The 26,632-nt window shown below is 43.0% G+C and overlaps 1 long non-coding RNA gene across 1 annotated transcript in view; it reads right to left on the bottom strand.

Annotated features, from left to right (window-relative positions):
• Window positions 1–5,978: 5,978 nt before the first annotated feature.
• The window catches only part of LOC117015713 (uncharacterized), a 42,069-nt gene continuing 21,415 nt past the window's right edge, over window positions 5,979–26,632 (bottom strand). The window contains exons 4-6 of the long non-coding RNA XR_004421784.1: window positions 18,500–18,624; window positions 11,094–11,140; window positions 5,979–8,176 (exon numbers count right to left, since the gene is read on the bottom strand). This is a non-coding gene — a long non-coding RNA (uncharacterized LOC117015713). The remainder of the gene's footprint in view (window positions 8,177–11,093; window positions 11,141–18,499; window positions 18,625–26,632) is intronic.

Below are 26,632 nucleotides of genomic sequence, written 5' to 3'. Positions count from 1 at the left end.
TCAGGGATGTGCAACGTGGGGACTCAGAACTGGGAAGAGGGTAAGGCTGCTTTAACGTTTTATAGTTTACAAACATTTTGATGTTCACCAAGCACTTGCTGTGCTGCAGGTTCCCACCAGGCACTTTTATAGCCATCACAAAGTTGACTCATCACAACAACCTTGCAGCAGAGGCCTCATATCCCCATTTTTCAGATGAGGAAACTGAGGCCCAGCTGTAAGAAGCTTGCTCAAAATCCATTTCCTAAGTGACAGAAAGAAAATTTGAATGCTTGCTTCCTGCCTCCGCTCACTCCCATCCTGGCATCAGCTCATGTAACCATCCTTAGAGCCCGGGGAAGGTTGGCAAAATTAAAAATTTCAATTGAAACAAGGAAGGCTTGGCTACGTGGCAGCAGGTACCGGAAACATGTGTTGGGGCCTAATAAATATGACCGGTCAGCACATTTTTGGAGGCCACTCCTCCCAATGACCACCATCTCCCATAATCTCCTCCTGACCTTTTAATGAAAAATAAACGTCCCCTACCTCCGCCCTATTCAGCAGGCCAGATCAGGCAATTATTCAATGTTTGTGTGAGGGCGCTGGTTCGGAGACACCGGGTGGACCGTGAGCAATGATGACAGTGAGGAAACCCAGCTGGTCCTGCCGGGTCTTCCCAGGCCCCCGCTGGCCCCTCTCCCACTGCCCTTTCGACTCCCAAATCTGCTGCCTTTCTCAGAACTTCCCTGTGCTGCCCGGGTAAGGTAAATCCATGAGCACCTCCCTCAGCCGTGGAATGAAGGATTTAACACGCTTCCCAACCAAACGCTAACACAAGTCTGTACCGCTGAGTGGTTAAGATTCTAGGAACTGGGGTGCCCCCGATCTTCACTGCACACTCACTCTGTGAGCTTGCACAAGCGCCCCTGTCTCTCTGAGCCTCCGTGTTGTCTTCTGTAAAATGGGATGGTGGTAACACCCACATCACAGGGTTCATGAGATAAGCCATGTAGAGAGAAGGTCCCAGGGCCAGGAACAGGAGGAGAGCTCAGAAGAGCATAATTATTCAATTGCTTTCACTTTATACTGAAGTGTGATAAACATATAGAAAAACACATATATCACAGGTGCGTCACTCACTGGTTTTTACAAACTCAACACCTCTGTGAAACTAGTACCCAAATCAAGAACTAGAACATGCTCAGCATCCCAGAAGCCCTCACCCTCACCCCACCACACACCTTTCTGGTCACTATTGCCCCCCAAGAATAACCCCTAACCCTGCTTCTAGCGGCAGGAATTGGTTTTGCCTGTGTTACACATGGCACTATTGGTTTTGTTACTGTTAGCCAGTGTGTGCCAGGAACTGGATAAGGCCTGCAGATCTATTATCTTAGTTAGTTTCCACTCAGCCCTCTGATGTAGATATACTCACATTCTCCCCATATTGTAGACAAAGAAATGGAGACGATCCTAAGGAATCTGCAAAAATGCTGGTAATTTAGCAACATCACAGCATACAAGGTCAACATACAGAAATCAATTGCATCTCTATATACTAGCAACAAACAATTGGCAACTGAGATTTAAAACATCATTTACAAAATACTTAGGGATAAATCTTAAGACCATGAAATACTTAGGGATAAATTTAACAAAACACATACAAGAACTATACAGTCAAAATTGCACAGCGTTGCCAAGAGTAAAGAAAGATGACAACTAATTGGGAAATTACAGTGGGTTCATGGACTGGAAGACTTGGGATCGTGAAAATGTAAATTTACCTCTAGCTGATCTATAATGTCAGTGTAAACGCAATCAAAATCTCAGCAGGGTCATTTTTTAAAGAAATTGACAAATTGATTCTAAAATTTAGAAAATGCAAAGGACCTAGAAGAGCCAAAATAATTTTGCAAAAGAACAATGTGGAGGACTTACATGACCTGATTTCAACACTTACTATGAAGCTACTATGATTCAGACAGTATACTCTCAAAATAAGGATAGACATGTAGATCATTGAAACACAGTAGAGTCCAGAAATATAAATGATAGATAGATGATAGATAGATAGATAATAGATATAGATATAGATATAGATATAGATATAGATATAGATATAGATATAGATACAGTTGGTTTTTGACAAATATCCTCAGGTGATCCAAAGAGAAAAGAATAGTCTTTTCCACAAGTGGTACTGGAATAACTGGACATGCATATGTGAAAAGAATAAATAAAAAGAGGAAGAATCTTAGCCCTTGCCTCAACCCACACATAAAATTAACTCAAAAATTGATCGCACACCTAACTGTAAAAGTTCTATAAGAAACGGGAAAATCTTTGTAATATTGGGATAGGCGAATATTTCTTACATGGGACCTAAAGAAAATGACCGTTTTTTAAAAACGACATTGGATTTCATCAAATTTAAAAACGTCTGCTCTTTAAAAGGCAGTACTAAGACAAAACACACACACGGTACATACTGGAAAAAAAATTCATATAGCTATGTCTGAAAAAGGACTTGTATCCAGAATATTTAATGAACTCTTACAACTTGATAATAAGGAATCGGCACAAATTTTTTTAACCAGGCAAAACACTTCACAAGAGAAGATACACAAATGGACCATGTGCACATGAAAAAATCAAAGTCGTCAGGAAATACAAGTTAGACGCAAAATGAGATAACATGGCATGCCAATGAGAAAGTCTAAAATTCAAAAGTCTGACAATACCAAGTGTTGGCGAGGAAGTGGAGCAGCTGGAACTCTCACATACTGCTGGTGAGAACGGCAAGTCGTAGTCACTTTGGAAGACAGTCTGGCAGTTTCTTAGAAAGTTAAACATACACTTACCATATGACGCAGCAATGGCACTTACAGGTATTTCCCAAGAGAAAGGAAATTGGATGTCTATACAGTCCGCCTCCCTCCCCTTTCCCTCACTGTTCACTGTCTTCCTAGCTGTTGTCGGCTGCAGTTGCATCAGGCTGATGGCAAGGGGGTCATGGGTGGTGAGTGCTGGGCCCCAGCTGGGCAGCATGAGGGGCCCTCCTCAGTGGATTCCCATGTGTGAGGGTGGTACACACAGTTGCTGGACCCTCAGTGTGGGCCCTAGTGGTGAGGTTTCTGGCCCACTGGAGGAGATATCTGGAAAACCTTTGCTTAAATTGTCCTCAAATCAGCCCCAGATATGCCCTCTATGTGTCTGCAGTCAACAGGATCTCCCCTGAGCTCTGCTGGGACTCGCAGTGGTGCTGGCTCCATAACAGGAGTTACCATTCCATCCTACAAACATCATTGAATGGCAGTCATGGCTTTCCTCGCTTTCTGCTCCAAAAGAATATGAATATGTGCAATGTGTAGTGTGTGTGTGTGTGTGTGTGTGTGAGAGAGAGAGAGAGAGAGAGAGAGAGAGAGAGAGAGAGAGAGAACAGAAGATGAAGTGAAGAACCACATAAAGCACAGATTGTGAAGGCCCACATTGGAGAGCTGAAGTGCTAGGACAATGAGGAACCACAGAATGACACTGAGCAGATGACATCAGAACATGCTTTAGTGTAAAATGTACCAGCAACCAGAGTGAGGCTTGACCAGGGTGAGATGAGGGAGAGATGATGAGGTGGGCCTGGGACATTAGGAGAGATGATGGAGGGGACAAGATTGATTCCCATGCCAGAAGTTTATCTTTTCTTTTTTTTTTTTTTTTTTTTGTGTGTGTGTGTGTGTGTGTGTGTGGCTATCCATCAACTTTTTAATAGACTTTTGCAATTTGGGGAAAATATGATATAATGAGTTCCTATCTCCAAGGTAGAATTCAGAACTCAAATAATTTCCGAACTCCCATGCCACTATGCCACGAGCACAAGACCAGTTTTCATCAATAGACCTCCCAGTTGGGAAGCAGTCAGTGGGAGGACTGGCTCTGCTTGGAGCTCGCTTGCAGGTTTGCTGATGTGGGAAACAACAACGGCATTCAACTTTCAGGGCAGCGTGGTTGCCAAGTCCAATTGCCAACCCAAAAGTAACACTGGTGCTGGTAACAGCAGTAGTTGGCACTAAAGTCAGGTTTCTGGTGTCTGGTACTCCATGGCAGCTTCAGCGATGGCAATGGCAGTTTCACCATTAATCCAGATTTGCAATGTGGTCTTGGATGTTCTGAGAAGCTTGGCCTCCAGCCAATGTCTCCATCATGCCCATTTGTTCTGGGAGCTACTCAGTATCTTTTCTTCCTAGGTATGTATTCTGTCATTTGCAACTGAGAAGCAGGGATGATGCAATTCTTAGACATTTATGGGTAATATGAAGGGGATTTAGTGACCTAGTGGCCCAACAACTAGTTTAGTGACTGATAGCAGACATTCAGTAAATATGTGAAATTCTTACTGATAGGAAGGAAGGAAGGAAGGAAGGAAGGAAGGAAGGAAGGAAGGAAGGAAGGAAGGAAGGAAGGAAGGAAGGAAGGAAAAAAGGAACGAAAGAAGGAAAGAAGGAAGGAAGGAAGGAAGGAAGGAAGGAAGGAAGGAAGGAAAAAAGGAACGAAAGAAGGAAAGAAGGAAGGAAGGAAGGAAGGAAGGAAGGAAGGAAAAAGGAAGGAAAGAAGGAAAGAAGGAAGGAAGGAAGGAAAAAAGGAAGGAAAGAAGGAAAGAAGGAAGGAAGGAAGGAAGGAAGGAAAGAAGGAAGAAAGGAAGGAAGGAAGGAAAGGGAGGGAGGAAGAATGGGGTAAACAGCGAATGTATAATACTACAAGAGCAAAGAGTGTAGGAAGACCCACAGGTTTCTGACTTGGACAGGCTTGTGAGTGGTAGGGCCATCATTGAGACATGAAAGAAGATAGAACAATTTTATGGAGAAGACGGTGAGTCAAGTTTGGGAGTGTTGGGTGTGAGTTTTCTCTGGTACATCCAAGTACAGATTTTCAGCAGATAGTTGGATGTTTAGATCCAGAATTCAAGAAGAAGCTGAAGGCAGCAGATGACAACTTGACAGTGACCCAGACAGTGTGGGAAGTGAGCACAGGAAGGGGAAGAAATCCCTAGTAAGGGAGGAAATGACAAAGGATGGAATTCTGAAAAGTCCCAGCATTTACAGACGCCTTGAGGAAGAGTTGTTCACAAAAGAGACAGAGGAAAACTGCCAGAAGTTCAAAGACAACCAGGACCTGCTCTAGAGAGCTGAGCCTGTGGACTGAGATGAAAAGATGCAAAGAAGTAAGATCATGTGCCCAACTTTCCACAGGGGGGGCTATTACAATTGCCCAGCAAGAGATTCTGAGACTTTGAAGGAGGGTGAAGGGAGAAAACTTCAAAAAGAGTAGCCAGTTTGCACTACAGGAAACTGAGGCACAGAGCTGTTACTTTCCTGACATCACATGCCTAGTGACCGGATCTAATCCCTGGCTAGCTGCCTTTAGGATCTGATGGTGATCATGGTGATGATGACGACGATGATGAAAATGACAGCAATAATAACAATAATTGCTGCTACATTTACAAGCCACCTATCATGTGCCAAAACCAATGTTTCGTGCATTATCTCACTAAATCTTCATGACAATCCAAGGAGGTAGGGATTATCATCAATTCCTCTTTGACCATGGGATAAAAGGGCTCAAATTACCACCATGAGCAGTGCAAGTCCTTCCACTGGGGCTCGGGGCTGGAGGTGGGCATGCAGGACGCATGGGCACAGGCTGCCCAGCATGGCAAAGCCTGCGTCCTCAGAGCGGGAAGCAGCCCCGGGGAACAGGCAACCCAGCCCTGGCAAGAAAGACATTCTGCCCAGGCAAATTGCAGGAGCGTCTGGGTCACTGCTGTCTGTCTCCTTCTCTATGTGAGCTTGTAGCAGCTTGTGCAGACCTCTGGGACGACACGAGCCAGGACCAACCCTCCTGTCCCAAGTGCTGGAGAGGAAGCGCCCTGTATGCCATGGGGCTCATCTCTCCAGGCCTGGCCAGACCCAAGACCTTGAAATGGGCCGGGCGTGAGGCCATAGGTTGGGACGGTAGCTAGAAAAGGATCCCCACATGGCAGACCCTGGAGGAGATTTCAACACCACTATGGGGCTCTGTCCTCAAGCTTTCCTTACTCATTCTTCCAGAACAAGGACCTGCTGGGCAGTATACTGCCTTTCCTTTCAGTCACATTTGAAACAATATTTCAGTAATATTCTCAGCCAAGGTATTTGACTTGGTAAGGATCCCCAGTGCCTAGTAAGATGCCTGCCTGTTACATAGTAAAAACAAACATTTACTGAGCACTTACTCTGTGATAGGCAAGGGGCCAGGAACCTGACATTCATTGTCTCCTTTAGTGTTCACTACAACCCTGTGAAACTGCTTCTGTTTTTGTCTCCATTTTGCAGATGAGGAAACTGAGGCTCAGAAAGTGGTGTGTGTGTGTGTGTGTGTGTGTGTAGAAAGGCAGCCTGATTTGATGGAGACATTTGAGAATCTTGGGTTTGTAGCTTAATTCTGCTGTATGAGGGCTGTGTGACCTTGATGAAGGAATTTCAAATCTCTGAGCCTCAGTTTCTCATCATTTTACCCAAATATCCAGTTAGGGAAGAGAAGGGCAAAACATGATTCCGAAATAAATATGAATGCGATAAAAATACAAAGCATGAGTGAGTGTATGTAGCGACGTATGTGCCCATGTGTGTCTGAGAATGTGGCGGTTCCCCAGGCGAGTTTGCGAATGTGTGTGCACAGGGATTTGCACGTAAGCACACCTAGTCAGAACTCATGTGTGTGCGCTCTGTCCCTGGTTCTACACTGTGGATCCAGGCAAGGTATCCAGAGCTGGCTCATTATACCCATCTGCCTGCTGTACTTACAAACTTTTCTTCCTGCAAAGGTGACTGCTGCCTCCCAGCTGTTGAAGTCTAGACTATAGCATGAGTGGAAGCTAAAGGCTGCTCCCAGACCAAAGCCACTATCCACAGGCACGCTCAGCCCCACACCCTGCCTGCTTGCCTCCTCTTGGGCCAAACCTGTCCCTTGGGAGATTTCCCTTACACTGGGTAAGCGAGCCAGATATGGCCCCGAGGAAAAGGGAGCCTCAGACGATGCAGAGCGAATGGGGGAAAGTGTACCTGTTCCAGGTCTCATTTTACTCTCTCAGTACCCTAAGTCAATGCACTCTCCCCAAAGGCAGGGACCTGGACTGGTCCACGTAGAGTGGATACTTCATAAATATATGTTACGGGATATATACAACCACCCTCGAAGGTCATTTTTATAGGTCCCATTTTACAGATAAGAGAACTGAGGTTCCGAAAGCTTAAGTAACGTCCCCAGGGTCGCACAGTGTGTACACAGCAAAGGCAACATTCCGACCCAGTTCCATCCTACACCAAAGCCTGTGTTTATTCCACTGTTCTCACGAAGGTATCCATCTGTGGGCACCTGGTGAGGTCAAAGACGAGACAGCTGGGGCTTGCCAACCTGCCCTGACATGAAGCCTTCGCCGGGAAGGCTGAGCAAGAGGGTGCTGTCTCAGCCTGAGACTGTGGCCAGGGAGGGCGCCGACTCGGAGACAAGGTTAAGGGGGCTCTGAGAGGCACGGTCCTCCCTGCGCGCTCCGTCTTCTCCTCTGAGTCTTCTCGTCTGAGAGCACGCCGCATTGCTCAGGGTTGGCAGGGACCGGAAGACTATTCCAGGTGGGGAGATCAGCACATACAAGGTGTGGCCAGAAGCGGGGCGGGGCCGGGGAGGGCTGGATGGAGATGAAGGTCTACTAAACAGCAGGTCAAAAGACTGCAGAAGAGGCAGAGACCAGATCCTGAAAGTTCTAGGGAAGCCATCTGCTTGTTTCCCAAGCTGCGTGGCTTGAAACAACAGAAATGTATTCCCTCACCGTTCTAGAGGCTAGGAATCCAAATCAGTTTCACTGGGCTGATATCAAGGGGTTCTGCAGGGCTCCGCTCCCTCGGGGGGCTCTGGTGCAGAATCTGTTCCTGTGGTCCTTGTCGCTTCTGGGCCCTGCGGGCATCCCTTGATTTCAGCCACATCACTGACTTCTGCCTCCGTGGTCGCACTGCTTCTCCTCACCATCTGTGTGTGTGGTACAATTGTCCTCTCCCTCCTTCTTATAAGGATACGTGTGATGGTATGGAGAGTCCCTCAGGAGCATCCAGGATAATTTCCCCATCTCAAGATCCTCCACGTCATCACAGCTACAAAGACCCTTTTTCAAAAACAAACAAAAATATATATATAACATTTATAGGTGTTAGGGATAAGCACCAGATATCTTTGGGGGCCATTTTTTAGCCTAGAACACCTTCTAAATAAGTTCATGCTTTATCATGATGGCAGTGGGTGCCACTGGAAGGTTTCAGGAGAAGAGCATGACGAGGTTTCTTTTCTAAAACAAACATGGACTTCTCCCCTATATCCTGTGGGAAGTCAACTCCTCGCACAAGGCTTCTGAAAAGTCCCAGAGACATATAATCTTTGGTCACTCCTGGCTCCCTGTTTCCCTGGATGCACCTGCTCACTTCATGTGACCCCCTACACTCCTACTCAAATGCAGAATTCGATCTTTCTTCTTTGATCTTCACCCCCGACACACAAAAAATTTCACTCTTTCAAAACGTTGGTGTGTGCCAATGACTTTACTGAAGTCTTGCAGTGCCAGAGAGAGTTTATATCATACAATACAAACAATTTTAAATTAAGTGTTTATATGTCCTCGTTCTTATATGTCCTTGAGCCACTCTGGACACCAGGCTTCTCTCACTGGCTACCTTCTTCTCGGACTTTAATCTCCTGCCATGTTCCAGGCCCTGGTTCTTTCCACTATCTCATCCCACGTTCCTTTACCCTGTTCCATGCTCCCCAAATTCCTGTAACTTCTAAGGCTGAGCAGGTAAGATATGTCTTACCCTCTCCATGTGAACTATTATTTTTCTAAACAAGAGTAACTCCCTCCCCAAAAAGATCTCTAAAACCAGCAGTTAAAATAAGAATTTTCTTATGCCATTGCATGTGTGTGCGTAAACATATTATAGGTAAATATATTTGAAGGGACACTACACAGGTAAATGCACACACGCACACACAAACACACACACCCCACAAAGGTCACAGCTCAGTTCTAACTTGAAAGAAGCATGTTCTAATGTCATCACCAGAACCAACCAACCTGTCTGGTTTGAGCAGGTAATTAGCCCTCACCAGGATGGCCGGGCCCAGCGCTCCACCGTGGATCCCAGCAGACTTCTTCACAGCAAGAGGCTCAAATTTGGTATAATTACCTATGCCTTGCCCATCAGTTGCCCTGGTGTGATGTCAGTCCCTTTGCATTGTTTATTTTAATTAAAACAGAAATTGCAGGTCTTAGGTTCTTATAATTACAGCCTATGAACTAAATAGACTGAGGCCCCTAATTAACCTGAAACATGTCTACTTGGATGGAGGAGTAAGTTTGGACTTGACTCAGGTAAGGCATTACGTCGGCGTAGAGAACTTGGGAAGAGCTAGTAGACACTGGGAAAGGGCCGCCCGCCTCCAAAACAACAGCCACACTGTGGTCTGTACCCACTAGGCCACATAGTAGGTTCAGTTCCATTTCCAAACATACCTATTAGCAAAGGACACATTCAACCAAAGTGTACTGGTAGCACCTGATAATCGATTAATACAATATACCATATCAATAGAATAAAAAACAAAATCCACACGATCACCTCCATAGGTACAGAAAACACATGACAAAATCCAACACCCTTTCATGATTTTTTTTTTAAAAGCCTCAACAAAGTAGGAATAAAAGGGAACTTTCTCAATCTGACAAGAGGCATCTATGAAAAACCCATATCTAACATCAAGTTTAATGATGATAAACTGGACGCTTTCCCCTAAGGTCACGAACAGGACAAGGCTATCCACTCTTTCCACTTCCATCAACATTGTACTAGAGGTTCTTGCCAGGGCAATTAGGGAAGAAAAAGAAATAAAGACATCCAGACTGGAAAGGGAGAAGTAAAACTATCTCTATGCTTAGATGATATGATCTCATACATACAAAATCCTAAGGAATACACTTAAAAAACAACCATTAGAACTAATAAACAAGAGCAGAAAGATTGCAAGAAACAAGTTCAATACACAAAAATCAATTGTCTTTCTATGCACTTGCAATGAACAACCCAAAACAAAATGAAGAAAACAATTCAATTTACACTGGAATAGAAGAGTAAAATACTTAGGAATAAATTTAACAAAACGATGTGCAAAAGTTATATTCTGAAAACTACAAGATATTGTTGAAGGAAGACTTATATAACTGGAAAAACATTCCATGTTAAAAGATCGGAAGACTTAATATTGTTAAGATGGCAATATTCCCCAAATTGATCTACAGATTCAAAGCAACTTGTGTCAGAATCCCAGCTGGCTTCTTTGTAGAAATTGACAAAACTGATTTAAAATATATATGTAATTGCAAGTTTCTCAGAATAATCAAAACTCTTTGAAAAGAACAAAGTTGAGGGAGTCACATATCCTGATTTGTTTTCACCATAAATTAATTTTGCCTTTTTTACAACTGTACACAAATGGAATCATACAGTACAAGGATGTCCACTAATTAACCTGAAATGTTTTTTCTGCATCTATTGAGATTAATATGGACTTTGTTGTTGTTTTTTATTCTATCGATATAATGTATTCCATTAATCGATTGTCAGGTGTTATCAATACACTGCGGTTGAATGTGTCCTACTAATAGGTATCTTTGGGAATGAAACTGAACCCACTATGTGACCTAGGGGGTACAGGCCACCATGTGGCTGTTTTTTGGGGTTTTTTTTTAAAGGAGGGCTGCCCTATCCTAGTACCCATGTACTCGTATATGGCTCTTTCACACAATAAAATATTTGGAGATTCATCCACACGGTTGCATATATCAGTAATTTGTTCCTTTTTATTACTGAGTAGTATTCCATGGTATGAATATACCATAATTCGTTTATCCATTGGCCTACTGACAGACACCTGGCCTGTTTCCAGTTTGGGGCTTTTAGTAATGATGTTCTTCCAGGGACATTTTGAACAAAGCTTTTTGTGGACATATATTTTCAGATTTTGTGGAAAATTACCTGGGAGTGAAATTGCTCAGTCACAGGGTAGGAATATGTTTAGCTTTCTGAAAAAAAAAAAAAAAAGTCAGTTTCCCAAACTCCCACTAATAATGTATGAGAGTTCCAGTTACTCCACACTCTTAACGACATTTGGGATTGCCAGTCTTTTCAATTTTAGACCTTCTAAAAGGTGTCTAGGGGTATCATATTGTGGTTTTAATTTGAATTTCCCTGATGACTAACGACACTGAGCACTTTGCTTATGTTCATTGACTACATGTGTATATTCTTTTGTGAAATGCCTGTCCAATTCTTTTGCCCATTTTTATAGTGGTTTTTTTTATCCTTTTTATTTTTGAATTGTAGGAGTTCTTTATATATCCTGGATACCAGTGCTTTTCAGATATCTGTTTTACTAATTTGCTTTCAGTTTGTGGCTTGCCTTCAGTGTCTATAAGAAATTTTCAAACTTTAATGAAAACAAATAACATAGTTTTTCTTTCATGAGTCCTAAGAAAATTTTGCCTATCTCTAAGTCATGACGATATTCTCCCATGTTTCCCACTGAAAGCTTTATGGCTCTGTGTATGGTATGACATAGGAGTTGAAGTCTTCTTTTTCCCATATGAATAACCAGCTGTTCTATCGTCATTAGTTGAAAGACTTCCTTTTCTGCACTGAGTTGCTTTGATGCCTCAGTCAAACACTAGTTGACCAGTTGAGTCTGTTTCCGAGCTTTGGTTTCTGTTCCATTGGTCAGTGTGTCAATCTTTAGGCCACTAGCACACTCTTCATAGTTTTAAAATGAGACTTGAAGTCAGATAGTCTGGTCCTCCAATTTTGCTCTTCTTTATCAAGATGATTTTTGATACTCTGTTTTGCATTTCTATATAAACGTTAGAGTCAGTTTATCAATTTCTGAAAAAGACCTTCTGGAATTTCCATTGTGACTGTGTTAAATCTATTGGTCAATTTTGGAAGAATGAACATATTAACAACATTGAGTTATCCTATTCATAAATACCTGTTCATTTTAGTCTCCTTTTGTTTCTCTCAACAGTGTTGTATAGTTTTCAGTGTATTAATAGAAGTCTTACACCAATTCTGTTTAATTTAATCCTCAGTAATTCATTTTGGTTTTGATGCTCTGCAAAGAGATTTTTTAATTTTACCAAATATTTGTTGCTAGTAACAATAATAAAATTGATTTTTGTATATTAACCTTGAATCCTATGAGCTTGCTATAATAAATTCCCTTATTGGGTTCAGTAGTTCTTTGGTAAATTTCTTAGGATTCTCCACATAATCATGACACTTGAAAATAGATACAGTGTCACCTTTTCCTTTCCTGTCTGTATGCATTTCATTTGGTTTTTTTGTTTCTGTTTTTTGACTTTTTGCAATGCATGGCAAGAGGACTTCTTTGCCTTGTTCCCAGTCTTAGTGAGAAAGTGTTCATTATTTCACCAATACAATTTTTGCTACAACTTTTTAATAAATAGCCTTTCTCAGATTGAGAAATATCCCTTTTATACCAACATTGCTGAGTGTTTATCATAAGTAGATATTCATTTTTTGTCAAATGCCTTTTCTCCTTGATTTTTTTTTTCCTTCTTAATTCTGTAAATGTAGTGGATTACACTGTTAGATTTTCAAATGTTAAACCAACTTTGCATTTCTGGGCAAACCCTACGTGGTCATGATATGTTATTCTTTTTACATGTTGCTGGATTTGATTTGCTAATTTTTTGTTAAGGATTTTTGACCCTGTGTTCATGCAGAATTTTAGTTAGTCTCTCTCTGTCTCTCTCTCTGTGTCTCTCTCTATCTGTCTCTCTCTCTCTCTCTCTCTTTTTGGAATGTCTGTCAGATTTTGGTATTATGATTTCATAAATGAGTATCATAAAATAAACTGTAAAGTGTTTCTTCCTCTATTTTCTGAAAGAGTTTATGTAACATTAGTGTTATTCCTTCCTTAAACATTGAGAGACTTCACCAATGAAACTATGTAAGTCTGGAATTTTCTTTGAGGGAAGATTTTTCACTTTTTTGACCCTACATTTACATAGATAATTTGGTATTTGTTTATTTGTGTGCTTGGGGAAAGGGTTTTACTTTAAAATGTTATTCTTTTATCTTTTTAGACTTGTGTATAACAGAGCTCTGCTCTACCGAGGTAGGCTCTCCAGCTCCCACTGCCTTATTCTCTAACATTCACACCCAACAGAAGACATGAAAATCTTGGAGTCATCCTGCCTTGTCCATGGTTTCAGTTACCCATGGTCACCCACTGTCCAAAAATATTCAATGTAAAATTCTAGAAATAAACAATTTATAAGTTATAAATTACACACCGTTCTGAGTAGCATGATGGAATCTCTCACCATCCTGTGCCATCCTGCCTGGGACATGACTCATCCCTTTGTCCAGGTATCACGGAGCTTGTGCTGAAGTAACCCTTATTTTACTTAATAATGGCCCAAAGCCATTCACATAATTTTATTACAGTATATCGTTATAATCGTTCTATTTTACTGTTAGCTAATCTCTTACTGTGCCTAATTTATAAATTAAACTTTATCATAGGTATGTAAATATAGGACAAAATATAGTACATATAGAGTTTCATACTATCTATAGTTTCAGGCATCCACTGGGGGTCCTGGAACATATTCACCAAGGATAAGGAAAAACTACTGTAGTCTCCAATAGGCCCTGCTAAGCAGTCTCTCTTTATTTCTATCCTTATCTACATCACTTTCCCTATGGTGTCCATTCCTCTCAGGATCAGAGTATTACAGCCCCAACTTTCTACCCTGTCATTTTATAGAAAACATAATCTCCAAAAAGTATATTGAGGATGGCAAGACTTGGCTGACTTCAGAAGCAATCCTCACAGACTTGAGGGACAGCCAGGCAATGTTTTAATTACTGCAGATGCTATGCCTCGAAGCCAATGCAAAGAGGGGGATAAGGAAAGAGTGTCTCCACTTTTATGACGGTGGGGCCTTACTGCTTCTATGCCTTCATTAAAGAGGTTAATTGGAAATCCAAAGAGGCTGTGCCAGGGGCAGCGATAGCTAGCCAGATGCAGTTTTAAACTGGAAGTTATCCAGCTGAATTCTTTGAAAATCGACAATGCTTTGCTCTGCAGATGCACTGACCTACTGACAGTGAGGAAGTGACTGGCATGTGGCACCCAGTCAGCTCACAGTGGTTCATTTTCTCCTTCCTTCTGCTGACCTTCTACCCCAGTAATTGCCTAAGTACGAGGTCAGACAATGAAGTTCGCGAACTCATCCTAGAAAGTGCTACATACCTCAGTGCTGAATATCACTACGGTCACCTTCGAAGTCCTCCCCTTCGGAAGCTATACACTGATGCCAGCGACTAGTCTACCTTTCAAAGAAATTTTGAAACTCTTTTTCTGAAACGGCCATCAGAGCTGTCATTGTATTACCCTTGATGTCCTGAATGTCATCAAAATGTCTTCCTTTCAATATTTCCTTTCTCTTCGGGTAAAGAAAGAAGTCATTGGGGGCCAGATCAGGTGAGTAGGGAGGGTGCTCCAATACAGTTATTTGTTTACTGGCTAAAAACTCCCTCACAGACAGTGCCATGTGAGCTGGTGCATTGTCGTGATGCAAGAGCCATGAATTGTTGGTGAAAAGTTCAGGTCATCTAACTTTTTCATGCAGCCTTTTCAGCACTTCCAAATAGTAAACTTGGTTAACTGTTTGTCCAGTTGGTACAAATTCATAATGAATAATCCCTCTGATATCAAAAGAGGCTAGCAACATCATAGCAACAAGTTCACAAACTTAATTGTCAGAGCTCATATATTCACCTCCCCAGTTGTCTTTCTGGGGAAAATGATCAACGTGTCCGTAATTCAAACCAGATGACCATGTCCTCGACTACGTTCAGAAATGAGGAATCCCCTTCAAGAATCTGAAAGGGTGGACAACGAAGGCCTGAGTGTTCCAAAGGCTTCCTTGACTCATTTCCTTAACACACTCCTGGTGATTCCATAGTTTTTATAGAGCCTGGGAATACCAGGCTATCTGAACCCCCCCAATTCCCTCTGGTTCATGTGCCCCAACTATCGTCAAAGTAAAATTTGAAGGTAAGGTGTCTACGCAGGAAGGAGAAACATTGTCCTATAAATGTTACAACATACATGTATCTGTGCAAGTGTCTGCTGACTGGTTAAAAGGGTAATTTTAAAGATAAAAAATGAGGACTAAGAAGGCCTAATCCTGAGGATATCCGTGGTAGCTAACAATATTTTAGAACTCCCATTCAATTAATTCAACACATATCCTTTGAGCAAATGACTTCTACGTCCCAGGTTTTATTCCAAGTCCCCAGTTATTTGTCAAAGCCACAAAAACATGAGTTCCTCAACTAGAGGGTAAGCTCCAAGAGAACTGTGCTTTGCCTCTCTTGATCACCCTGGTCTCACCAGGACACAGAACAAAGCCTGGTACTTAGAAGATGCTCAGTTAACGTGGGCTGAGTTCTTTGAATGAATGAATTGAACTGACTGGTTGAATTGAACCCCCAAAACAGAAGTTACCTGCAGCCACTTTTGGAGAATCACATCAGCTTCAATGTTGCAGGTACACTGAACCAAGAAAATAAATATCTACTTGCCTGAAAGACATATTTTCAATCAAAGCTATCAAAAACTCAGAGAAGTCTATCTGCTATTGGAATACGTAGCACTGAAAAATGGAACTCTGTAAGAGGAGAACTATTTGGGTTGCTTCTCCCTCTTGGTCATGGCTGATTGGAACAGAAGTCAACACCTGACTCAAGCTAGGCCAATTCTGTCCATCTCCCAGGAATGAAAAACACCAGTACATTCCAGGCTTACTGTCATGCGGGGTCCCTGGTCCCACTCCCCACACAAGAACGCAGGATACGGTGAGGCCAGAAAGGAACACCCACAGAGCCATAGATACGGGAGTCATACCACTATAGGCTCGCTGGCAGCTGGGTTGGAGACACAGGAAGCAGAAGCCACGTGATGCACAGTCCACCGTCCACTTCTCTGCCAGCCAACCAATCAATGTAGCCACAGCAGTTATATTGGTGGCTAATGGCTAACCGGTTACAGCTGATGGCTAACCAGCCACAGTGGATGGCCATCTAATAACCGAGCCAGCACCTTTCCACGTCAGGCCGAGAGCTTGGAAACTGCTCTCTGGGACTCTGTCCCTACACTTGCCATCACCCAACATGTGGCCAGAGAAGCAGAGAAGGCTGCCCTGCAAAAAGAAGAAGGGAAGAGGCACATACATTGAAGTAGAGATGAGAAACAGAAAGACAGTGCTCCGAGGGTCCCAGAATCCCCTGTATCAGGCCCCAGTTCCTACCTGAGGCCAGGCTGTATTGTGTAAAACAGCCCGAGGCCCTTGTAATCAATCCTCCAATCATGATAGCTTAAACTAGTACAAATGGGTTTCTCTCATTTGCAATTTAAGAACCCAAACAACGATGGAATAGTCTCAAGGTGCCTGACCTGGACCGGCATGCTTGTTTCTTTCCCACCATTGACTGAGAACTCCCTACTTACTAGGCAATATGTTATGCACTCTAGAGTATCTGGACACTACAGAGTTGTCAACTATATCAGAACTCTGTCGCAAAGCCCAGAAAAGTAGGCACTATTGCTATCATTGTTATTTTCCACAGGAAGCCCGGAGAAGTGAAAAGTAGCATCCAAAATCACAGAGTTAGCAACTGGCAGAGCAGGATTAGAAAGCAGGTCTGTGTGGTGCCTGAGACCACACTCTCAGCCACTGAATCACAGCGTGTTCGGGTACGCCCTTAGGAAAGCACTGGGGTAGCGATTACGTCTGAGGATAACCACCTGGTTGGTGTCCTGACTCTGCTTTTTGCAGCTGCTTCACTCCCTCTGTGAAGTGAGTTCTCCGCTCCAGGCACAAGGAAAAGCTCACCCAAGCTGAGGGGATGGTATACGTCGCATGGTGGGTCTCCTGTCCAGAGTAGCCCTCAGAGTCACAGAAGCACTCAGCTCCACAAGTCGGGAACCAGCAGTAGGCACCTGGCTGGGATGACCAAACCTGAGTGGGCCACAGAGATCTTTGGTTCAAACTTGGCAGTGACAATCATCCGAGAGACACACGAGATCCAGGAAATACCAGGCCATCTGAACCCATCCAGTTCCAAGCCACCATCAAGGTTTGGGAGACAAAGACATGTAACAATGTATCCTTGCCTCTGGATTTCCACATAGAGATCAAGGATGACACAGATTACTGGTACAGGGGATGAGAGGCAAAAGGGCTTTCTCCGGAGGCACGAGAACATTCTGTATCTGATGCTTACAGTCAAATACCAGGGATGAAATTAATGGCCAAAATGCCCAAATAGCTCAGTCCTTTGAAGAACAACCAACCCAGGAATTAGAATTGCTAATGTCAGGAATTTTCCAGGAATGACATTCCCAGGCAGACACGCTAAATTTTTTTGAACTATTAACAATGATCATGTATTATCAGAAAACAACAACATCCTTTTCTTCAAATTGATGTGCAGAAAGGAAGGGATGATCTATACCTGTGATGTCTAAACTGGTAACCACGTGCACTTGAAATGTAGCTAATCTGAACTGATAGGTACTGTTAAGTGTAAACCCCAGGTTCCAAGGATTTACTCTGAAAAAAGGAATGTAAAATGGTTTGCTAATAATGTCTCATAGAGCTTGCATGTCAAAATGATCATAGTTCAGATTTAGTAGGTAAACTCCATTATTACAATTAACTTTACCTTTTTTCTTACTTTTTAAATGCTGCCACTAGACAGTGTAAAACTACACGTGATCCACGGTCCATTTCTATTCAACGGTTCTGTTCTGTAGACAATTAAAATGTGGCACAGTGGGGAAAGCTCTTCGGCGTGTGTATTAGTTCATTAAAGCTGCCATAACAAAGTACACAGACCAGGTCACTTAAACAACAAGAAATTTATCTCCTCACGATTGTAGGGGATAGACATCCAAGATCAGGGTGCGGGCAGGGTTGGTTCCTTCTGAGGCCTCTCTCCTTGGCTGGCAGGTGGCTGCCTTCTCACTGTGTCATCACGTGGTCTTCCCTCTGGGTGTGTCTGTGTCCTAATCTCTTCTTATAAAGACAAAGGTCATAACTGGATTATAGCCCACTCTAATGACCTCATCTTAACTTAGTTACTTCTTTTGAAAGACCCTATCTCCAAATACAGCCACATTTTGAGGTACTGGGGGTTAGCACTTCAATATACGAATTGGGGTTGGGGGGGTAAACGATTCAGCCCATAACCACATGACACTGTCCTGGGTTAGAAATTTTTGCTCAGCATTTACTAGCTGTATGGTTTTCGTCAAGGGATTTCCCCTACCTTTACCTGACATTTCTTACCTTTAAAATGGATCATTCATTCATCTCACAAATATTCTTTGAGTCCCTCCTATGTGATGAAAACTATGCTGGAAACTTGAATAAATAAAGTTGAATACAACTTGAGCACACCAGACCCAAGGACTCTGATGGAGGAAAAAACAAGTTAAAGAGACAATAACCCGTGGTCATCCTGTGGGTGGGGTAAGTGGAGGGGAGAGGCCATGAGAGTAATCCAGGGGGTGTCTGACCCACCCTGAGCACTGAGGGAAGGCTCCGCAGGAGACGTGGTGTTCCAATGGAGACCTGACAGAGGAGGAGTTCACCAGCTATGGATGGGATGAAAGTATGTATTCCTGTGCAAAGACCCAGAGATGACGGACGGCTGGCCCATCCATAGAGGACTGGGGATCAGCTGAAGCCAGAGCAGAAAGCCTCCATTTAGGAAGTGAGGTTTTATTCCAAGAACAATGGGGAACCATCGAAGGTCCTATGTAGGGGAGTGACAGTCGGGTCTATGAGACCCTCTGCAGGAAGAATGGATTGTAGGCAGAGTAATATATAAGCAAGAGTCCAGTCAGAGGCCACTGCAAGGAACCCGGTGCCTGGACAGCAGCAAGGGCAAAGGGATGGACAGAAGGGACGCACTCAAGCACATACTCTTTCCACAAATTCTTACTGAGAAACTTCCACTTGCCAGATCTGTGCTAAGCCCTAGGGATTCTGTGCTAAGCCCTAGTTTATGATTTAGTGGGGTCCACAGACAACATCCAAATAACCACATAAATGCCATGAAAGAAATAGAAAGGGTGATATGACCTGTTTCACGGGGTAACCCTACCAGAATTGTGGATCAAGATCGAGTGAGCTGAAATCCACAAAATGTAGGCGTTAATGCTGCCGAAGTAGGCACGGGAACAGCGTGGGCCAGAACCCTGTGGATGAAGGCACCACAGAGAACTCTCAAAATGGAAAGGCTGGTGTGGCTAGAGTGTAGTGTGCTATTAGGGAGATAGCATCATTGGGACCTCTGAGCTGATGAGAGGGAAGGAGAGGAAGTGGTCAGAAATGACATGAGATCCTTAGCTGGTGTGACCAGGAGCGAGCGGTGCCATGTACTGGGAGAGAAGACTAAGGAAGAGGAGGTGATGGAGCAGGACGGGGTTAGTTGGTTGGAGATGCGGTAACTTGAGGCGACTGTGAGATAGCGAGTACAGTCGATCAGCAAGACTGTCATAAGAATTAACTAAATCTATGTGCAAGGCGTCTGGCACATGGTGTGTGCTCAATAAATGGTAGCAACAAGCACTGTTCTTGGTATTATGACTCCGATACGATAGTTCACAATTTGTACGAAAACTCTAATGATGATTTCATTTGTCATCCAAACCAGGATATTTCTGAGAGTCAATGGGACACTGTTCCCGATTAAACTAGGAATCAGAATACCCTGGAACTGACCCTCAGCAAACCGGGATGTCTAGTTACTCTAAGCATAACTGAAGAGCTCCTAGGGAAGGAATGCCCCCAAAGTCTGCAGAGGAACAACAGACGCTTAGGAGCCCCAGGGGCTCCCTCATGACCTGCCACCACAGCCCTGGGCTCAGGCCAGGCTATGGGGAAGGAAGGGGCACCAGTTCTTGATTTTTTTCTGGTTCTACCTTCTGGTCCTGCGGTGGCCACTTGGAAATGGAGTTTCCTTTGATTAACCAGCAAAGAGAAGATTCAGATCCAGGCATGCTCTGAAGGCAGGGCAGTAGAGGCCAGGCCATATCCTGAGCCTGGGCTGGCACAGATCCATCTGCCTGCAGGAGGGCAGAGAAACCACTTGCCTGCCGGGAAGGGACCAGAGAGACACGTGGGCGTGTCTGCTATGTTTTGCCTGAGCCTTTTGTCTTTCCCTCAGGTCAAATGACAACTGAACTGGCTGAAATTAGGATTCAGTTCCCCACCCACAAAAATCCATATGCAAATATAAATAAATATAATTTTTTAAAAGTTCTAAGTGCCTTTTGGAAATCTGGGCACAGGCACTTTTGTCTAAAGGGAGATAAACGAAAGCCCCTAATAGACCAAAACAAAATTTAAAAAAAAAAATTAGTGCTATTTAAAATTCTATTTACTATTTATTTCTCTTGATTACAAAAAGGCTACTTCTCCTTTTTAGAGTTTTATCAAAAATAGATATATATGCAAAAAAAACCAGCTGAAATCTCAGGGCTCAGTTGCACTTTCAGTCTTTTTTCTATGCATGTGTTTTAAGTAAATCATACTGAATAACAGTTTTGTGTTTTGTTTTTTTTTTTTTTGCTTAACATTTATCATGAGCATTTCAAGTTATTAGGTGTCTTTCTATAATATAAATTGTGAGGGCTGTAGTTTTCCATTTTTGTGAACGTACCAATATGTATTGAACCAATCCACTCTTGGGGTATATTGTTTCTCATTTCCCACTATTATATATAATACTATAATGAATAACTTTGACTATGTCTTTATTTATATCATTTGCATCTCTGATATTTCCTTAGCATAAATTCTGAGAAGTGGAATTAACTGGTCAAAGAATATGTACCTTTTAAGATGTTTTTCTATCTTTTGACAAATTCAGAAGATTTATTTTCCCACATCCTCTAAAAACTAGGTATTACTTTTTTTTTTCTACTTATCAACTTGATCGGTGAAAATAGCAACTTCTTATGTAATTGGGATTGTTTCACTATTTCAATAATTATTTATTTTCCAAAACAAAAATTATTGAAAAAAGAAAAGGGATCTTGCACCCTGATGTCTGGATAGTTTCTACTGTTCACAAAGCCCTCTGGAATTTTGATTCTTTGGGACAAACCTGTGACCACAATTCCATAGAATTTTCTCTCACATCTCCGTGGCCTTATATCATATTCATATATGTAATCCTTTAAGACCAGCAAATCTGTATTAGTTTCCTAGGGCTGCCACAACAACTTACCACAAATGTGGTGGGTTACAACAGAAATTAATTCTCGCCAGGTTCTCAAGGCCAGAAGTCTGAAATCAAGGTGCTTGCAGGGCTGTGCTCCCTCCAGAGGCTCCAACAGACACTCCTTCCTTGCTTCTTCCAGCTGCTGGTAGATCCTGCCATCATTTAGCTTGTGGCAACACCATTCTAACCTCTGCCTCTGTTTTCACACGGCCTCTTCCCTGTGTGTCTGTGTGTCTTCTCCTTTTCAGTCTCTTATAAAGATATCTGTACTGGATTTAGGACCCATCCAAATCTAGGATGACCTCACCTCAAAATTCTTACTTTAATTAGGTCGGAAAAGACCCTATTTCCAAATAAGGTCATATTGGCAGGTTCCAGGAATTAGGACTTGAATTAGGACTTTTGGGGACACTACTCAACCCACTGCACTTCCAGAGCAGGACTCTAGCTCAGAGCCTCCTTTGAGGTTCCCCACGTGATGGGTTCCGTCCCATTCCATTAGATGAGCAGTAAGTGCCACTCTCCCAGCTACACCTGGTGTGGTGAGAAACCAAAAAGAAAGAGCTACAATTGAAGGTGGGAATTGTTTGTCTTGAAGTGTTGAAGATAAGTTTCACTTTCACTTTCTTTTTTTCAGCCAACGTTTGTTGCTATGAATAAGGCAACTGCTGAATTAGGGTGAGCCGGGGCCAGAGGGGAGCAGGTGTTACGTGGTGGCCAACACACAGCACCTAAGTCAAAACTTCAGACTCTAGAGGGAAAGAAAGACCAAAATAAACTGATTCCAATATAAGATAAAATGAGTATGAACAAAAAGGATGAGCCAAATGCTTCCCAGGGCAGAGAAAGTTCTGAGAGAATCCAGGAGGGAGGAGGCATTTGACCCGAACGATGACGGAGGAACCAGAGTCCACACATGGATTGGGAGAGAAGGGCATTCCAAACAGAGGGAACAGAGTGGTCAAGGCACGTGAACTCAGATGTGTACACGGGATGTTTATTGACCAGGAGGTCCTCCTGGTATATCCAGAGCCTGGGGGCAGCCTCAGGGCCAGACCCAGCGTATCCAAATTGCAAGGTCTTATTTAAGAAAAAACACACACAAAAACATAATTATGAGTAATACAAAATGAGATAGAATGCTGAGTCATCTCTCCCATAAAAAGGACAGATATAAAAGGGTACCACATGATTTCATTTAAATTAAGTTCTAGAACAATCGAAATCTGTAGTGACAGAAGCAGCCTCATTGCTGCCTGGGTCAGGAGAGTGCAGGGAGGCTGACATGAGGGGCACAGGTGAAAGGTCAGGGTGCTGGAAATGTCTATGACACAACTGGGGGGGTGGTCACACAGGTGTATACAGCTGTCAAACTCACAAACTGTGTCCTTAAATGTGTACATTTCATTGTATATAAATTATATCAATAAAGGTGACTTCTAAAATAAACAAATAAAAATCTAGGTATAAAGGGGAACATTCATGTAGAATAAGAAAAGAAATGACAACTAATTACAACTTTTAAAAGCTGACAAATACCACAAACATCACGACATCCAGAAAAATAGCCATATTGTGCACTAATTAACTGACTAACATACATCTATAATGCTTATTTCCCCTCATATTTTGGCTCCATTCTTTTTGTCTTTGCACATGTCAATAATATCGCAATTTTTTAATGTCAATGGTTGATCAAAATTTGTGGGTTTTTTTTACTATTGGTAATTCAGAAAATGTCTTTCAGCTTCCTAATTCTTTGTTAACGTAATCAGTATTTTAAGATTGTTACCAAATTTGGCAAAGTCTTTATTCAGTTTTCTCACGTGTGAGTTCTGAAACTTGTGAAAATTTTCCAGAGAATGGCTTCTGGCTCTGTGCATTTCAAACTTGGTTTTTCCTCCAAACTTTGGGAGCCAGGGGACACATTCAGGTCATGACGCAGCCTGGGGTCCCAAAACTTCATGTCAAAATACATCACATGTGAGTTGGCATAGTATGTGCTGCAAGTTTCTGTGAAGTGATTTGTACACCGGGATGGCTAGCGATTACTTAACTAGACATGGAAGGGACTGCATATCCCATAACTATAAACCCAAACTAAGTGTTTCCCCAACTCAACTTCCACTTAGCCAGGCCCCCAGACTCCTTAGAGCCATTCTGACAGTTAAGTGGAAATAGAGGGATAGAAGTCAGAGAGAAAAGACAGTAGCCTTAACCTGTCTCAGTTAAAATATCTCACTTTTGCAAAATAGACAGAAACATGTGACTCTGGGAACACACTGCGAGGACCCCCAGCCAGAGCCCTGAGCTGAAACTTCAGCAGGTACCCAGCCAAGCTGCCTATTATCTAGGGGGCGTGGCCTAGATAATTTTAGAAAGATTATTTTGGGGAAGTGGCTAGGACCAGCCTGTGGAGGGCTTTGAAAGTCAGGTGACAGAATTTAGCCTTTAACCTGCAGGCAGAGGAAAATTACAAAAGCTTTCCTTTTTATAAGAAGGGCAGCATTACTTTCTTGTAGGAAGACAACTCTGGCAAGGATGGAAGGGGCTGTTTGGGAATTTTTCTGTTTGTTTCAGTTTCCTCCTTTAATGCACAGCATTTCATACAGACTCCCTCCCTTCCTCCAAAAAAAAAAAAAAAAAGATTTAACTTTAAATGCCTTTACATTGAGAAAACTATGTAGAAGATTTTGAAGATCATTTTGAAAAAAGACCACCCTCCCCCCACCCCCAATCCACCACACTAAAATAATTAAGTCAATAAAGTTGTTAAGAATATCGGTTGTGAACTACAATTCCTCAGTTCAAAATTTGGCCTCCCCCCTCCCTCACTCGGTGACCTTAGGCAAATTCTGTGAGCTCCGCGACCCTCAGTTTCCTTGTCTACAAAACAGGAAAAATGATAGTGCCTAAGTGTAGAGTTAACTGTCAGGATTAAATGAGCTAACCCACTCCAAGCCCTTCGCACAGTGTTAGCTGCAGTTATTATCTGTTGACGGGTCTCTTCCTCATGGATGGAATCCTCACCTCATCCATCTCATCCATCGGGGTCTCTTTCCTTGTTCCTTGTCATCCCATCAGTTGTTAAAATACTCAGAATCTGGTTTCTGCAGCCCATTTCCTGCGAGGATGACTTTGGTTCTGGGAGGGAGTGAAGGTGTTGAGATGAGTCACCGCTCAGAAGGGACAGAGAGAAAGGGAAGCCAAGATAAACTGTGATATCAGGACTCTTTCGGCTCCGAGAGACAAACGCCCAACTCAAACAAGACACTCTTGGCTGCCGATGTCTAAGAGAAATGAGGGAACGTACCTCAGGCACGTCCGGATCCAGGAGCTCAAAACATGTTTTCAAGTGTCGGTACTTTTCTCTCAGCATTGTGGCCTCTGTGTGTTCCCTGACTTTCTTCTCTCGCTATTGTGATAGCGGGAAATGAAATGTCCCCAAAACTCCAGACTTATCTCATGCCGACTTAGCAAACCCCAGAGTAAGGAGGGAGGACCTATACATCAACACTGCGGAAGGAGCTCTGGTTGGCTTGGGTCGTGTGGCTGGCAATGATAGGATTGTGTCCCTGGCAACTCCACCAGAACCCCAAGGAAGGACGAGTGATATTCCCAGGAAGGGCTAAAAGGATACAAAACAGGCAGAGATGATAGAAGCCACTTCATAAAGGTTAGCCAGGTTAAGGTAAGCCATTGGGTCTTCACTGGGTCTTCAAGCACCACAATTTCCAGGTTAAGACTCCTTTCCTCTCCTCCACCCGCCACCCCCACCCATGAGATGTGAGCCTCCTACAGGCCTCCGACCGTGGGAGTCTGTCACCCACCCAGACGCTGAGGCAGGCTGCCACCTGCTTCCTACAAGAGGCAACCTGGCTCGGAGGCCTGGGCTGTGGTTGTGGGCACCAAGTCAGGCCTGGGCGTTTTTGGGCCGGGGAGACTGCTGAGTCAAAGGGCCTGGGGCCTGGGCTCAGACTGCTCAGCCCTGCTCCTTTCAGCTGGGCGGTACTGAAAGATCCAGAGGCAGGACAGGGCTGCTGTGCGTGTCCACTAATTGGAGATGGCGAAACGTTCCGGGGAAATTCAGGTGCCAAATGCCTCTCCTAGAGGCGCATTTCAAGCGTCTGGTAATCAAACAACCCCAGTAGCAGGCATGCCTGGGGAGCGTCCCAGCAGAGGCCACCCTGGATCAACTTCCCCCACCAGAAGGAGAATCCTGGCACCCACACACCCCTACAATCTCAGGCAACTGTCTTGTACCTCTCGGAGCCTCAGTTTCCTTATTCACAAGAGAAGTTGTAAATCTCATCTGGAATAAGATTCACAGTAAGATCACAGCTAGAGATCTACTGGGGATGTTTCTTTTTTCTTAAGTCTGTTGGGGTAAATTTTACTTTTCTTAAAAGCGTCCCCTTCTAAAAGGTTTCGGTATAAAAGGATTCACGTATTGTTTTGTGCTGTGTAGTGTCTGTGTGCTGTATATGTAGTCAGGCTCTCTTTCTCGTTTCTTTTCTTTTCTTTTTTTTTTTCATTCTCATTTCTCGCTTTCACAGAAGAGTCAGCTTTTGACTCTGGATCCTCCTTAATGTTTTCTGTTTATGTTACCAACTTTTGTTCTTACTTTATTCTTTCCATCCTCTATTACTAAACTTTTGGGGGGCTTAATCTATTATTCCTTTCCTATCTTCTTAAGCTCATTATAAGCATTCAAGTCCACAAATATCACTCCAAGTACCACTTAGGTATATTCTACAAGTTTGGTACATAGAATTCTCATTACTACTCAGTTATAAATCTTAACTCTATTACATACTTTGTGGTTTCTCATTTGAACCATGAGTTATTTAGAAGTGGTTTTTTTGGGGTTTTTTTTGAATTTCAAAAAAGATACATACTTTTTAAAATGCTACCTTACTCACAATTGTATTCCCATTGCTTGCAGAGCAATACCTGGCATATAATAAATGATCAAAGGTTATTGGAAGACAAGAAGGAAGAAAGGGAGGAAAGGATGAAGGGAGGGAGGTCATAGAGTGACCCTGAGTGGTTTGACCAAAAATTTCCCAGGACAGTTCTGCTGTCGGGGGACAAATGTTAGGATGGTTAGATGGAAAAAGAGAGGAGTACATGCCACCAGGACCAATCCTGAAAGTCTTAAATGTATTTCAGGAATATCTGAGTCTTAG

This window comes from Rhinolophus ferrumequinum, chromosome 23 (assembly GCF_004115265.2).
Source record: "Rhinolophus ferrumequinum isolate MPI-CBG mRhiFer1 chromosome 23, mRhiFer1_v1.p, whole genome shotgun sequence".
Lineage (NCBI taxonomy): Eukaryota > Metazoa > Chordata > Mammalia > Chiroptera > Rhinolophidae > Rhinolophus > Rhinolophus ferrumequinum.
The sequence above is the reverse complement of the archived record's forward strand: the minus strand, read 5'-3'. Positions and strand labels throughout refer to the sequence as shown.